Raw genomic sequence first — 12,374 nt, 5'->3', positions numbered from 1 at the left:
TAGAATGCGAAAAAACTAAGGACAAGATCAGGACCATAGGAACCCTACCTCTACAACGCGAGGCAGGTCAACAGACATGGCCTGATGTGCGAGTTGACCCTCTCCAAGGTAAAGGCGAGATCTGATTGCACCAACAGGCCGCTCCACCTGAGCAGCTCCTAGAGCTCCCGCTCCCTCCTATTAGGAAGCACGAAACGGGCCTTCCTTGGCTCGTCCGGATGGGGCCACACCAGCTCCCGGGCCGCTCCTGATCCGCTGGAGGACCCAGTCTCTGCGACGTCGAGCAACGCCGGAATCACCACCCGCTCCTGGGACAACGGAGCCACCAGCAGCACCATCCCGGTGCCTTCCTCGCTGTCAGAAGAAATGACCACCACCAGGATGTCATGGCCTGCCAGTAGTTCCTCTCCCTCCATCCTGGCCACCTCTGATGCACCATCCCTAGGTGGGCTGGGGAGGCCGACCACCCAAGTCTAGGCCTGTGCTAGCTTGGGGGACAGGTTAACCTCTGCCGCTTCATCGGTTGCACCAATCGTGACTCCCGCGGTCTCCTCCAGCCCCAACTAGGAGGGCGAGTCGAGCGCCCCTCCACCGGGCGAGACAGGGAGCACACCGTCCCTCCTCTCCTCCTCCGGGATGGGTAGCGAAGGGACCGCCAGAGTCACCACCACCATAGGGTCCGTCGCTACCATGGCGATTGCCGTCATTACGGCTGCCGCCGCGCTCGCAGCCGATTGGAGAGAAGCAAGCCCCATAAGGTGTGTCGGGCCAACAATAGCCTCATTCCCCCTTCACTCGTCATGACCCGCTGTAGGTTGGGCCTCTACTTCATGTGTAGGGGAGGTGAGAGGATCACCGCCAGGGCCAGCAGCCGGTCGCTACAAAAGAAGACACAGAAGCAAATTAGTCACGCCAAAGAACTCAACTAAGTGAACAAATGAAGATGTGATCACTTACTCGACTGGAGAGGGCTTGTAGCCCCGGACAACTAGCGATGAGCCGAGTGAACGAGCACCGCTCGGGTGCTGCAGCTCGCGCCCCCTCGGATCAACTAAGGGTGAGGGCAACCCGGCCGGCCCCCGACTATCTTGCGAACGGCTGTGGCCGCCGGCTTGTGGCAAAACCACCGGGGTGACTGGCAGAACATCTCTCTGCTGGGAACCAGCCGCACGCACCGACTCCGAAGGAGTTGGTGCGAGGTCGCTTCCCTTTGATTGACCACCACGCATCATCGCACTCGGTGCTGGGGCTAGCAACGCCAATGGCACCTCTGAAGAGCGTGGCAGCGACCGCGCCTGCTTTGCTTCCCGATCGTGCGTGATGCCCTCGCTCACGGCGCGCTTCCTGGACTCAGGTACGTTGGGGCACGCCGCCGTACCATGTGCACCGCCAGCAGGCGTGGCTACAGGCTCGCGCTGCTCCACCAAAGTCACGGCAACACCCCTATCCTCTTCCCCGTCACTCTCCGATGAGTCCACATCATCGCTCGACTCCGTGGAGTCGCTTGACTCCAACTCCACTTCCATGTCCGATCGGCTTTCACCGTAGCGGACCAGCTGATTGATCTCCTTCTCCTTCTCATGCCTTCTCTGGACCTCCATGGCCCTCTTCTTCTTCCAGTCATCCACGGCTGCCTTCTGGGCAGCCTGCCGAACCATGCCTTCTGGCCCCCGCGGGAGGTATGGTAGGGACTTGTAGCGCTTGAGGCCCTACGAGACAGGCAACTCAGAATTAGTCAGGAGATTTGGATATAGAAGAAAAAGGGCACGAGAAGAAGCATACCTGTTCGGACCACCTCTCGACATGAAGGGGTTCGGGCATCCCACTGAGGGTCGGATTCCGCCCCAACTGCAGCACCCAGTCAATGCACGTCGCGACCTCGTTCCCCGACAGCTCCTCTGGCAACACGCAGTCAGGATCCGATGGGCTGGAGTACTTCCACATCGGCCGTGCCCTCTCCCCTAGCGGGACGGTCCGTCGATGGATGAATGTGTCAAAGACCCGTAATTCATTGAGGCCCTCCTCCACACACCTTGTAGTGCCAGCTCGATGATCTCCAGATGGCCTTTATGACGAGAAGCGCCACCCTACGTCTAGCTATCCTTCTTCGCCGGCCTCCCACTGGTGAACTTCGGGAACGACGCCTCCGCGGGGTTCCTAATGTAGAACTATTCATCGTGCCATCCTCGATTGGAGTTGTTGGGGGTGTACGGTGGGTAAGCAGCCTTGGACCTCTTCTATAGGGCGAATCCACTAATCGGAGCAGCTCCGGTCACCTTCCGCTCGGATTGAGCTCGCTCGCTGAAGACCTTCTAGAAAAGATCCACATGCGGGTCCATCCCGAGGAAGGCCTCGCAAACGGTAACGAAGCCGGCGATGTGCAGCACCCCATTCGGATTGAGGTGTTGCTGCTCCAACCCCTAGTCATTGTGAAGCCCGCATAGGAACCAATGCGTGGGGTACCCATGCCCACACTCATTTAAGGTAAGGAAGGAGACAACCTCATCGGGCTTGGATTGCGGAACGACGACCCCCAGTTCAGGAGCTCTCTAGCCCACCACCTCCTTCGGCGGGAGCAGTCCCCTCGTTGTGAAATCGGCCAGCAGGTCCTCTCTCATGGTGGATGGCCTCCAATTCAACATTGAGCGGTGGAAGCAATGAAAGGATCTGTAAGAACTCCTTTTCCCCCTCTCTCTCTCTCCCCTCCTCTCTCCTAAGATTTGCTGCAACGCGTGAGAAAGCCTAGCGCAAAGGGCAAGAGGAAGCAGTAGCGGTAGAAGAGGGGTGAAAGGACCGGGCAAAAACCCTCCGCCTCCCCCCTTTTAATAGGGAAGGTTGCGCGGAGTCCTGGCGGATGGGATGTAACTGACGGGACGTGGCCTGGAAGATGGAAAGTGGCCTGGATGGGGTCCATCCACTACCGCGGTGAGGGCACAAGAAATAGGGCATGACTGCACACAAGCGACCCTCTCCATTCCAAGGCAAAGGTTTGGAAGGGCCTACCGTCAGAACCTCCATCGAGGAAAGGCCAGCAGGCCACTCGGGTCGGTCGGATGACTCGGGCATCTAATGAAAGACAGGTAAGAAACAGTGGAATGCAACATATAGGCCATGCTGACCCCGTCACGAATGACGGATCCAGATTCCACTTGGGCATGCCTGCTAAGGGCCCCCCAAGCATTTCACTCAAGCCATCACGGTAAGCGGCATCAGCCTAACCCCTCCGGTTGCGGAAACCGCAGATGGGGCGATGCCCAAAAATCCAACCAAGGTGATTTCACCAACCCCCCATTTTCTTTCTCAATGCATGACCATTCATTCATTCATCCATCTCATGCATGCATACATTCATACATACATACATTCATCCCATACATGCAATCATTGCATTACAATTGCTTTGTGCTGTGTCACAAAGCAATAGCCTCTCATTCAAGATGAGTTGCGACCGATCGGGGTTTGAAGGCCGGCCCGCAAAGGGCTCGAGGCCGCCTCGTGTCATACAGAGCCAGGGGAAAAGTAGATGAGCCCTAGCGGCCTTCGCCTGACTCGCTCAAAAGCGAAAAGGGTCATCTCAACTTCTCGTTCGATCCTGAACTCGAGCCATGCCCACAGAATCTCCATCGAAGAGAAGCCAGTGGGCCACCCGAGTCGGTCGGACAGCTCAGGCATCTGCCTGGAGGCAGGTCAAGGAGCATTGGAATGCCACATGAGGGCTATGCCAACCCCATTACAAACGACGGACTCGAATTCCACTCGGACATTCCTCTTATGAGCTCGCCAAGCCCGTCACTCGAGCCATCGAGGCAAGTGACGTTAGCTCAACCCCTCCAGTTGTAGAAACCATGGACAGGGTGATGCATGAAACGCAACTGATCCTAACCAAGCCCAATGAGGCTCGGGGGCTTGGGCTGCCAGATCCTCACTCGGGAACCCGACCAACGACATGGGTCACAGTCGGAACACACACGGGCAAGCGCCCCGACTCGCAAGAAGGACCGTGTCATGCCAACCAGTGGAGACACAGGAGTCTCTCACCCTAGAAGAAAGTACCAAAGTGCTCCGCCTCCAACCAACTCCCCAGTCGGCCGCAGGCTAGGGGGCTAGACCCACCGGGTCCGCTCGCGCGAACCCCGCAGGAGCTGGGCACTTATACCTACTTGGCGCGCCTTCGCGGCCCTTGTCAGTCCTCCCCTCGGGGGCTAGGCTCCTAAACCTGCTCGGGATGCCTGACCTTAATCGGCTACCCTACGCAAGCGGTAGATAAAAGGGAAAATGCTAGAAGTTCCGATAATAGCCCGCCTCCGCGGCGCAATGGGCACAAAAAACATAAAAGCGAGTATAAGCTTTCATTGAGCCAAAAAAGGATTTTACAATATCACGCAAAGCATGCGAATACAGGAGCCCAATGCTTTTATAGTATCACGCAAAGCGTGTGTGAACAACCCAGGGACTACCCAACACCTCAGAACAAGGAGCGATAAGGGTCAAAGAAGATAAAAGAACTCACGCAGTACAAAGGTGCGCCTCAAAGTTCTCTCCTCCCTCTGCGATGACCTGGGTAAACTGCCTCATGACCAAAGCGTTAGAGGGGCTAGAGTACAAGCATGGCGTTTCGACGATGACGTGCGGTCTTCAGTGACCTAGGGAAAAGAGAAATGAGCGCGCACAAGACAAGAAAGCTGTGCTCAAAGTTCTCTCCTCCCTCTGCGCTGACACCCTTGTCCTCCCATTGAGCCTCAGGGGCAAGTTTCGACTAGGACACACGATGCCCTCTCCTTACGTGTGATCTTCTAGCATCGTGGCACCCGGACATGCCTGAAGAGGCTGCGAAGGGAAGGAGTGTTTGGACGCCTATTACAAGAAATCTTCTAGCATCACGAGGAGTGGCCGAAGCTGCCCCTGGCGAAGCGTAGGAGCCTAAAACCTACTAGCGCTACAATCCGAGCCATGGGGACTCTAGATGCGGAAGCACCCCTATTTATAGCCAGGCCGCGAGCCACCATCTAGGAGCATAACAGTATGCATCCGTCATATGCAATAAAGGCACCTTAAGGCGAAGGTATCAGGGCATGAGGCGATGGTACGGTATCCACATGAAGCTTATCCTTATCATCTAGGATACTAGGCTGGTCCCCACATGCAGCCCGTCCTCCTCACAACAAGGCCAAAACGAACAGCACCCTTGTGTGTTCCCCCTGACGAAGCAGTAACCTACCGACTGAGACTCAGACCCTTCATGGCTTCAACAAAGCCCTAAAGAGGCTCAGGGACTCCTGATGGGTCCATAGACCCGGGGTCCCCAATGAAACCGCCTTCTCGCAATGCTTGGCCCAACAAGAGGCGCAGCAAGGACGCACACCTAGGCCGGCCCAGCTATGCAACGTCAAGCCGAGACCGAGATCCGGCCACCGACCGGAATCTCCGACCAGGTTTGAGTGCACGTTTGAGCCTCCCAAACACATAGCGCACGTTTGAGCCTCTTTCACTCTCTCCCACTCGGGATAGAGCACGATTGGGCCTCAGACACCCCCTACTCATCCCTTACTCGTTTGTACCCCCACTGCAAACTTTGAAGACCTGAGCTCAGGAATATAGTCGACCGACTAACCCCGAACTGGACGTAGGGCCTGTTGCCCGAACCAATATACATCTTGTGTCATTGAGTGCTAGGCCACATCCGATCTAAGGCATGGCAAAACTACGTTATTTATTAGTCGGCCAGATTTCACAACGACACTAGTAAATGATCCCAAGGGGACATGGTGGGCAACTGTTGGACTGGAGCAGGACCTTTGCATAGTCCTAGGTTCGGCTGGCACGGGTTGTTGGTTGAGTTCCATAGGACCTGGTGGCATTGTATGCCACGATATGATGCATTTTTCCCCGAGATTGTCCATAAGTGGACGCTAAATGGCCCCTGCTTAGGACCCAGTGTTATCCGTGGATGGAGCTAGAGGATGCCGTCCGGAGATGGATGCTGGTGGGTACTGGTCTCGTAGGGTAGTACCACCAAAGACCTTGGTATGAGCTACTCGATCTTAGGAGTAAAGTGTATGAGCTTTGCAGAGTTAATTAATCTATTCAAATAGCCGAGGTTCTCGGTCATGAACTCACATGTTCAAAGCTCTCTTTGATTAGTCACACCCTGGTATAAAAGTAGAGTAAGAAAGGTTGGATGCCCGTATTTCTGAGATAAGCATGACCTTGACGATCACTGCCATTAAAACATGGGAACTAGTAGGGGAGTCTTGTTTCCCCCTCCAAGACCAAAACAACAATATTGATATTTAAACAACTTTTCCTTTAAAAGCCTAAACGGTATTACACTTCGTATACGAATGAGTTTCTGCATAAAAACCCTAGTATTCCCTTGATTTACCTTACATGTCATTAACTATTCTATGTTAAGATACTTGCTGAGTACTTCTGGTAAAAGTACTCAATCTTGCTTGTTTGCCAAGTTGTTTAGGGAGCGATTTTTGTTTTTCCATTGCGTCTTGATTGCTGCCTGCTACTCCTTAAAGCTGATGATACACCGACATAATTCCCTCTATTTTCTCTTCTTCTTACTTTGATAATCATTCCGATATACGCTGGTGCCAGATACTGATCCAGGGCATGGCACTGTATTTCTTAAGTGTGGACGTCTGAGGGGCGGTCCCCACACCGGCACTGGGGCGGACAGGTCACTGGTGGATAGAGACGGTGGCCGGCTGGCCGGCTGAGGTAGGGCCTGCCGACCCTCAGGTGGATGGAGATGGAGGCAGCCATGCAGGGCCCGCCAATGCTTGGGCAAGCGGCGGACGACGGGGAAAGCGGTGGGTGGCGCACAGGCAGCCGGGCGTGGCGAGCATCGGCCGGTGGCACAAGGCTGGAGCGTAGGAGATCGGGCGGCCAGGAGCACTCGTGGGGAGGAATTTGTGTGGAAAGGATGAAAAGATGGAAAGGGGAGAGGGATGAATCCCCTTTCTAAAGAGGAGATGGGGGTTAGTTTTCCCAATTGAGAAAAAATTATAGAGAGAGGGGATTCTTTTCTCAATCTATTTTCCCCCTCAATCCCCTTTAACCAGGAATACAGGGAGAGGGGATTGGTTTTCTCCATCTATTGGAGTTGCTTTTAGCATCGTTTACACCCCTATCCCTGGTAGTACTTGGAGAATCCTACTACAATTTTGAGGATATTCTCTTCTTCAGTCTCAGTACTCTGAAATATGGCACCCTCCTTTATTATGAGATTTGGGCACATACATGCATGTTGCAACATTTCCTCTGTTTTTCTTTAATGGAGAGAAGGATGAAGTAGAAACAGCCTTGACAAAAATTATGACATTCTTCATTCTGATTACGAGGTTGGTTGCCTGATTACGAACTGTCTACTACTACAGAATTTATTGATTCGCATGTCTTTCTTAGAGAACAGGACATGCTAGCTACAGCCAAAGTGTGCTGTATTGTACTCGTATAGCAACTTGTATGAAAACTCGTCAGTCTTCGGAATGCAAATTTTCATAGTGTAAATTCGCTGGGGACATAAAGATTAGTGTACATAGCAATGCAAATTTTCATAGTACTTTTCCAGTACACGTGCTCGTGACAACGTGTTAGATGTTTATTGGGCATCGAGGCTTGGGTCAAGTCAACTTTTTTATTTTACGGGCGGTTCTGTTTCTTTATATCCCTTGCAGCAATAATGGAGGCCGTAAGCTGCTTCTCCAGATCCTTCCCTGCAGATAGGATTCCTTCAAGTGTTTCGATCCAGGTCAGTGCCTCTAAGAAACTGCTTGTTCTGAGTTGGTTTACTTTGCAACATCCATGTTTCCGCTTATTCAGTCCAGAATCTGCTTATGCGCATTTTGTCGCCTTTACGCCCTTTGTGCCTAAAATAAAAAAAAAACATGATTTCTTTCTTGCCTTCGAATGGTTTTAGAAGAATCATGTTCTTGCTATATGAAGCAATTTTCTTGCGTGCTTGCGGTACATTGGTAGCCTTGACAATTAAAATTTGCATCAGCTCAGATCCATAACTACTTCAATAGTCAGAAGTGGCGAGTCTGCAGATCTAGCAGAGTCCTACAAGTTCATTACGAAGGATGTGATTTCCCTGCTGACCAAGAACTTGGTCGTTCTGTTTTTGGAACAGTTTATAAGGTCTTAGAGGAATCATGTTTTTGCTAGGTGTATGTGGTTAAGGAAACTTTCTTGCTTCTTTGAGTACATTAGAAGCGTTGTTGATAAATGTAATTTGTAGCAGCACAGATCCATGCATAAGTACTTAAATCATCAGAAATGGCAAAGCCTGGGCAAGCAGAGCCTTTCAAGTGCACTTCCGAAGAATCTGTCGGCGGACTTTCTGAGGCAGATTACCAATAATTTTTCTGCAGAGCAAGAACTCTGTCGTTCCGTATTTGGAATAGTTTATAAGGTATATGATGGTGCCCTAACATTTAAACATGAAATTCTGCCATATAAATCGTTCCACTAATGATCCATGGAGGTTAAACAGGGGATTCTTCCAGAAGGGGGCATAATTGCTGTGAATAGACTTACTGATGAAAACTCACCAGTGCCACCTGGTAAAGTATTTCAAACTGAGGTTGCAAATCTTATGAAACTTAAACACAAAAATATAGTAGAGCTGGTTGGCTCCTGCCATGAACAGAGGAGGGCAGCTAAGCACAGGGGAAGATATGTGATTGTAGATGTGGTAGAAAGCCATATATGCTACGAATTTACACCCAAAGGAAGTCTTGACAAGCATCTTTATGGTATGTAATGTGCTATCCAATACATTTGAAAATAAGAATCCCAATAACTGTTCATGCTATTATAATTCTTATTTTTCTAGAACTCTTTTAAGGTACACAATACTAGGCTATACTAGTGTTCGAAAAGGACTAGTATACAAACATCCAAGGGTCAAGATTTCTTGCATACTACTGAAACGCTCACCTATGGTATGGATAGTATACATGAGTAGTATAGGTAGTATAAGGATATCAAGGTAAAATAACACAAATGACATCACTAAAATTTTATTTTTGACACTAGCATAAAGTTTAAAAGGTCATTCCGTTTGAAATATCACTTTTCACATGTAATAATTACTGAATCATCCATAATCATGAACATTTAGATCTTATATATACTATATACTACTAAGTAGTAGTATTGGATACCGTAAAAGAGCTCTTCTTCTGTAGTCGTTTTTTTTTTGCCACTACTTTAAACAATACACACTTTGGAAAATATTATTTTATAATACTTTCGCTAGTACTTTATTTACTTCTTCAGCGGACACAAGGTCATTTGATTGGGAAACAAGATTCAAAATAATTAAGGGGATCTGCGAGGGTTTATATTTCCTTCATATGGAATTGGATGGGCCCCTTATTCATATGAATCTTGTTGCTAATTCTATATGGTTGGATGATAACTGGGTGCCCAAAATTGCCAATTTTGGTCTCTCTCGACACTTTGACCAGAAGCAGACCCGGATGTACACAGTCAATGTTGTGGGACATATGTAAGCAAAAAAACAGTAAAATATGGCTATTCCTTATAATTATTATGAAGTAAATTGCATTTGATACATGATAAACTCTTGCAGTGGGTATATGGCTCCAGAATATTTATACAGAGGTGGAAATCTCCACCATGACAGACATATATAGTTTAGGCATGCTTATTCTTGAGATCACAACTGGAGAGAAGAACTGTCCCGATGCTGAGGACAGATCTGCAAGGAGATATGTTGAGAATGTAAGACGACATTACTTGATGACTTGATGGTTGAAAAATCCGTTTTAGAAGCTTGCTTTACATCCATTTTATATGTTACCTTACCACTAAGGATCATAATCCTGTTATGTAGGTACATAAACATTGGACGACAAATGAAATAATAAAATGCAATTACCCACTGCTAGATTCAGATGACCTCCAGCAAGTAAAAGCATGCATCGTAATTGGGCTAAACTGTGTGGAGCCTGATCAGAACAAGAGACCTTCCATAGTGGATATTGTTAATAAGCTCAATGGGGAACGTGTACCAATTTTTGACCAGGTATGAATACTCGACATATTGTCACACTGATGACCTCTTCTCAGATCATCTAGTCATTCAACAAATGTTCTCTCCTTTTTCTTTGTTTGAAAGGCTGACAAGTGACAACTAAACCAAACAGAATCTTAGTTAAAATAAAAAAAATTCGTTGGTTGCATTAATTAAGCGTTTGGAAAGAAGTTGAGACACAGGTTGAACTAAATGTCTAGATGGGGTTTCGTCTCTTTTTTTCATTTGCAATGGCATTCCTTCTTTACTGGTAAAAGATACGTAGTGAGACATATGAAAGAGGATTGTGAGAAGCATGACAGGCACACGATTGATGATGTTATTGCTAAGTGTCACAACTACTGTTTTTTCCTTGTTTATTTGCTCAGTACATGAAGGCGGCAAAGCTCTCCTGCGTATGTATGTGTGTTTGGCGTGTGTGTTGTATTCTTATACTCTTTTCTCTTTAATGGAATGATATGTAGCTGTCCTTCATGTTCGAGAGAAAAATAAAGATGGCAGATGAGGAGGCTGTAAATGAGCTAATGAAGATTCTAACAGATGGAAATGAAGTGTCCATGGAACAAGGCAAGATAGTTTCCATAGTTGGACTTGGGGGCCTTGGAAAGACAACTCTTGCTCATGCAATATATCAAAAACTTAGAGGACAATTTAATTGTTATGCTTTTGTATCGGTGTCTCAAAATCCAGACATGAAGAAACTATTCAAGTGCATGCTCTACCAACTCGGCAAGAAAAGTAATGCAAACATCCACGAATCAGTATTGGATGAGAGGCTGCTCGTCTATGAACTCATTGAATTTCTTCAGAAAAGAAGGTATGGGCGCAGTACAAATCAATGTATTCCAACAGAAAACGTTTTTTCCCATATGTTTTGGCATGCACCACTTCACAATATTAGTCCATAAATGCCATGCTGACAGACCAAGGTGTTTTTCCCCCTATGTTTTGGCATCCACCACTTCGCACCTTTATATAAGTTAACCAGCTATGTCAAATAGAAAAAATTCCCCCGTATATTACCCCCCCCCCCCCCCCCCCCCCACACACACACCCACCCACCCACCCACCGAAACAGGATAACCCAGCTTATATAGAAAGTATATAAAGTTTGGTACAGACATGACCGAAACCCTGCCGGGGTTACTAGCTATTACATATAGAGCAAACCTCCAAACATAAGAACTGACTGAAACTAAAGAACGGAGACAAAGGAGACTAGCTAGTTCAGCTAAGGCAACACTTTTTATTTTTTGCTTGTCGGGCATGCATCTTCAAAGGAAGTCTTCTGCTGGCGGGCGATCTTTGAGCTTCTTCTGAAACGTTTCCACCCATCTTCGCACTTGTGTAATCAGCTCATCCAGTTTGTGCCGATCAGTGACCCCCAATAGGACTCGCCATCGCTGTTAGTTTTGTAGAGCATGTCAGATGGTGATCTAGGAAACACCGCCTCTATTGTTAGTTTATTTCGAGTAGTCCATAACACCCACATGACTACTGCTAGCAAGAACAGTTTCAGGTTATAGTTAGTACACCCCATTGGGAGCCAATGTTCGAAGAAGTCCTGTAGGTTTTTCGGTGTTGTATCCCATCCCAGGGCCTCCTTGAAGCAGGTCCAAGTAAACTTGGCCAAGGCGCATGAGAAGATGTGATCTCCCGTTTCAGGCACTCTACAGATAGGACAGTTATGTTGCCTTTCCATTTCTTCTTCTACAGGGCCACACCCGTTTGCAGTTTTTCCTGACAAGCTGGCCACATGAAAACTTTTAGTTTCATTGGTAGCTTAACCCCCCAGACCTTCTGCATACGTTTGTTAATCACACCTCTGTGCATTAGCGCTCGATCCGTACATGGATTTGGTGGTGTACTTTCCGGATTTTTACCGTATGGTATTTAAACTTGTCACTATCCCCTCTCCAAAAGAACTGGGATCTCACAGTATCCATTTGTGTATGCGTGCCTTCATGGAACATAAACATACTCATGAGGTATATATATGGGCATGCTGCACAGAGATGTGTTAGTTAAGATCAACCTCCCCCCAGATGATAGATTTTTCCCTTTCCAAGGGTGTAAATTCACTGGTAGAAAACTTGGTATTAGTACCGGTTGATAGGGTGTAAATCTCCCGAAAAACCATATGGGATTAATCAATCGAGACAAGGGGGGGGGGTTGATCTCCGGGTCTATCTCTCTGGGCTGCATGCAAATATTAACTATCCCGGGGTTAGCTCTAGTTTGAATAAGGGGCTTTGGCCCACGCGAGTCTGATACCCTCACTAGTGCTCAGGTATGCTTC

At 48.5% G+C, this 12,374-nt stretch overlaps 1 pseudogene; it reads left to right on the top strand.

The window, feature by feature from the left end:
• Positions 1-7,665: 7,665 nt before the first annotated feature.
• Positions 7,666-12,374, top strand: part of LOC101774957 — a 17,700-nt pseudogene continuing 12,991 nt past the window's right edge.

Source organism: Setaria italica, chromosome VIII (genome assembly GCF_000263155.2).
Source record: "Setaria italica strain Yugu1 chromosome VIII, Setaria_italica_v2.0, whole genome shotgun sequence".
Lineage (NCBI taxonomy): Eukaryota > Viridiplantae > Streptophyta > Magnoliopsida > Poales > Poaceae > Setaria > Setaria italica.
Note: the sequence above shows the minus strand (reverse complement) of the source record. Positions and strands in the feature narration are given on the sequence as shown.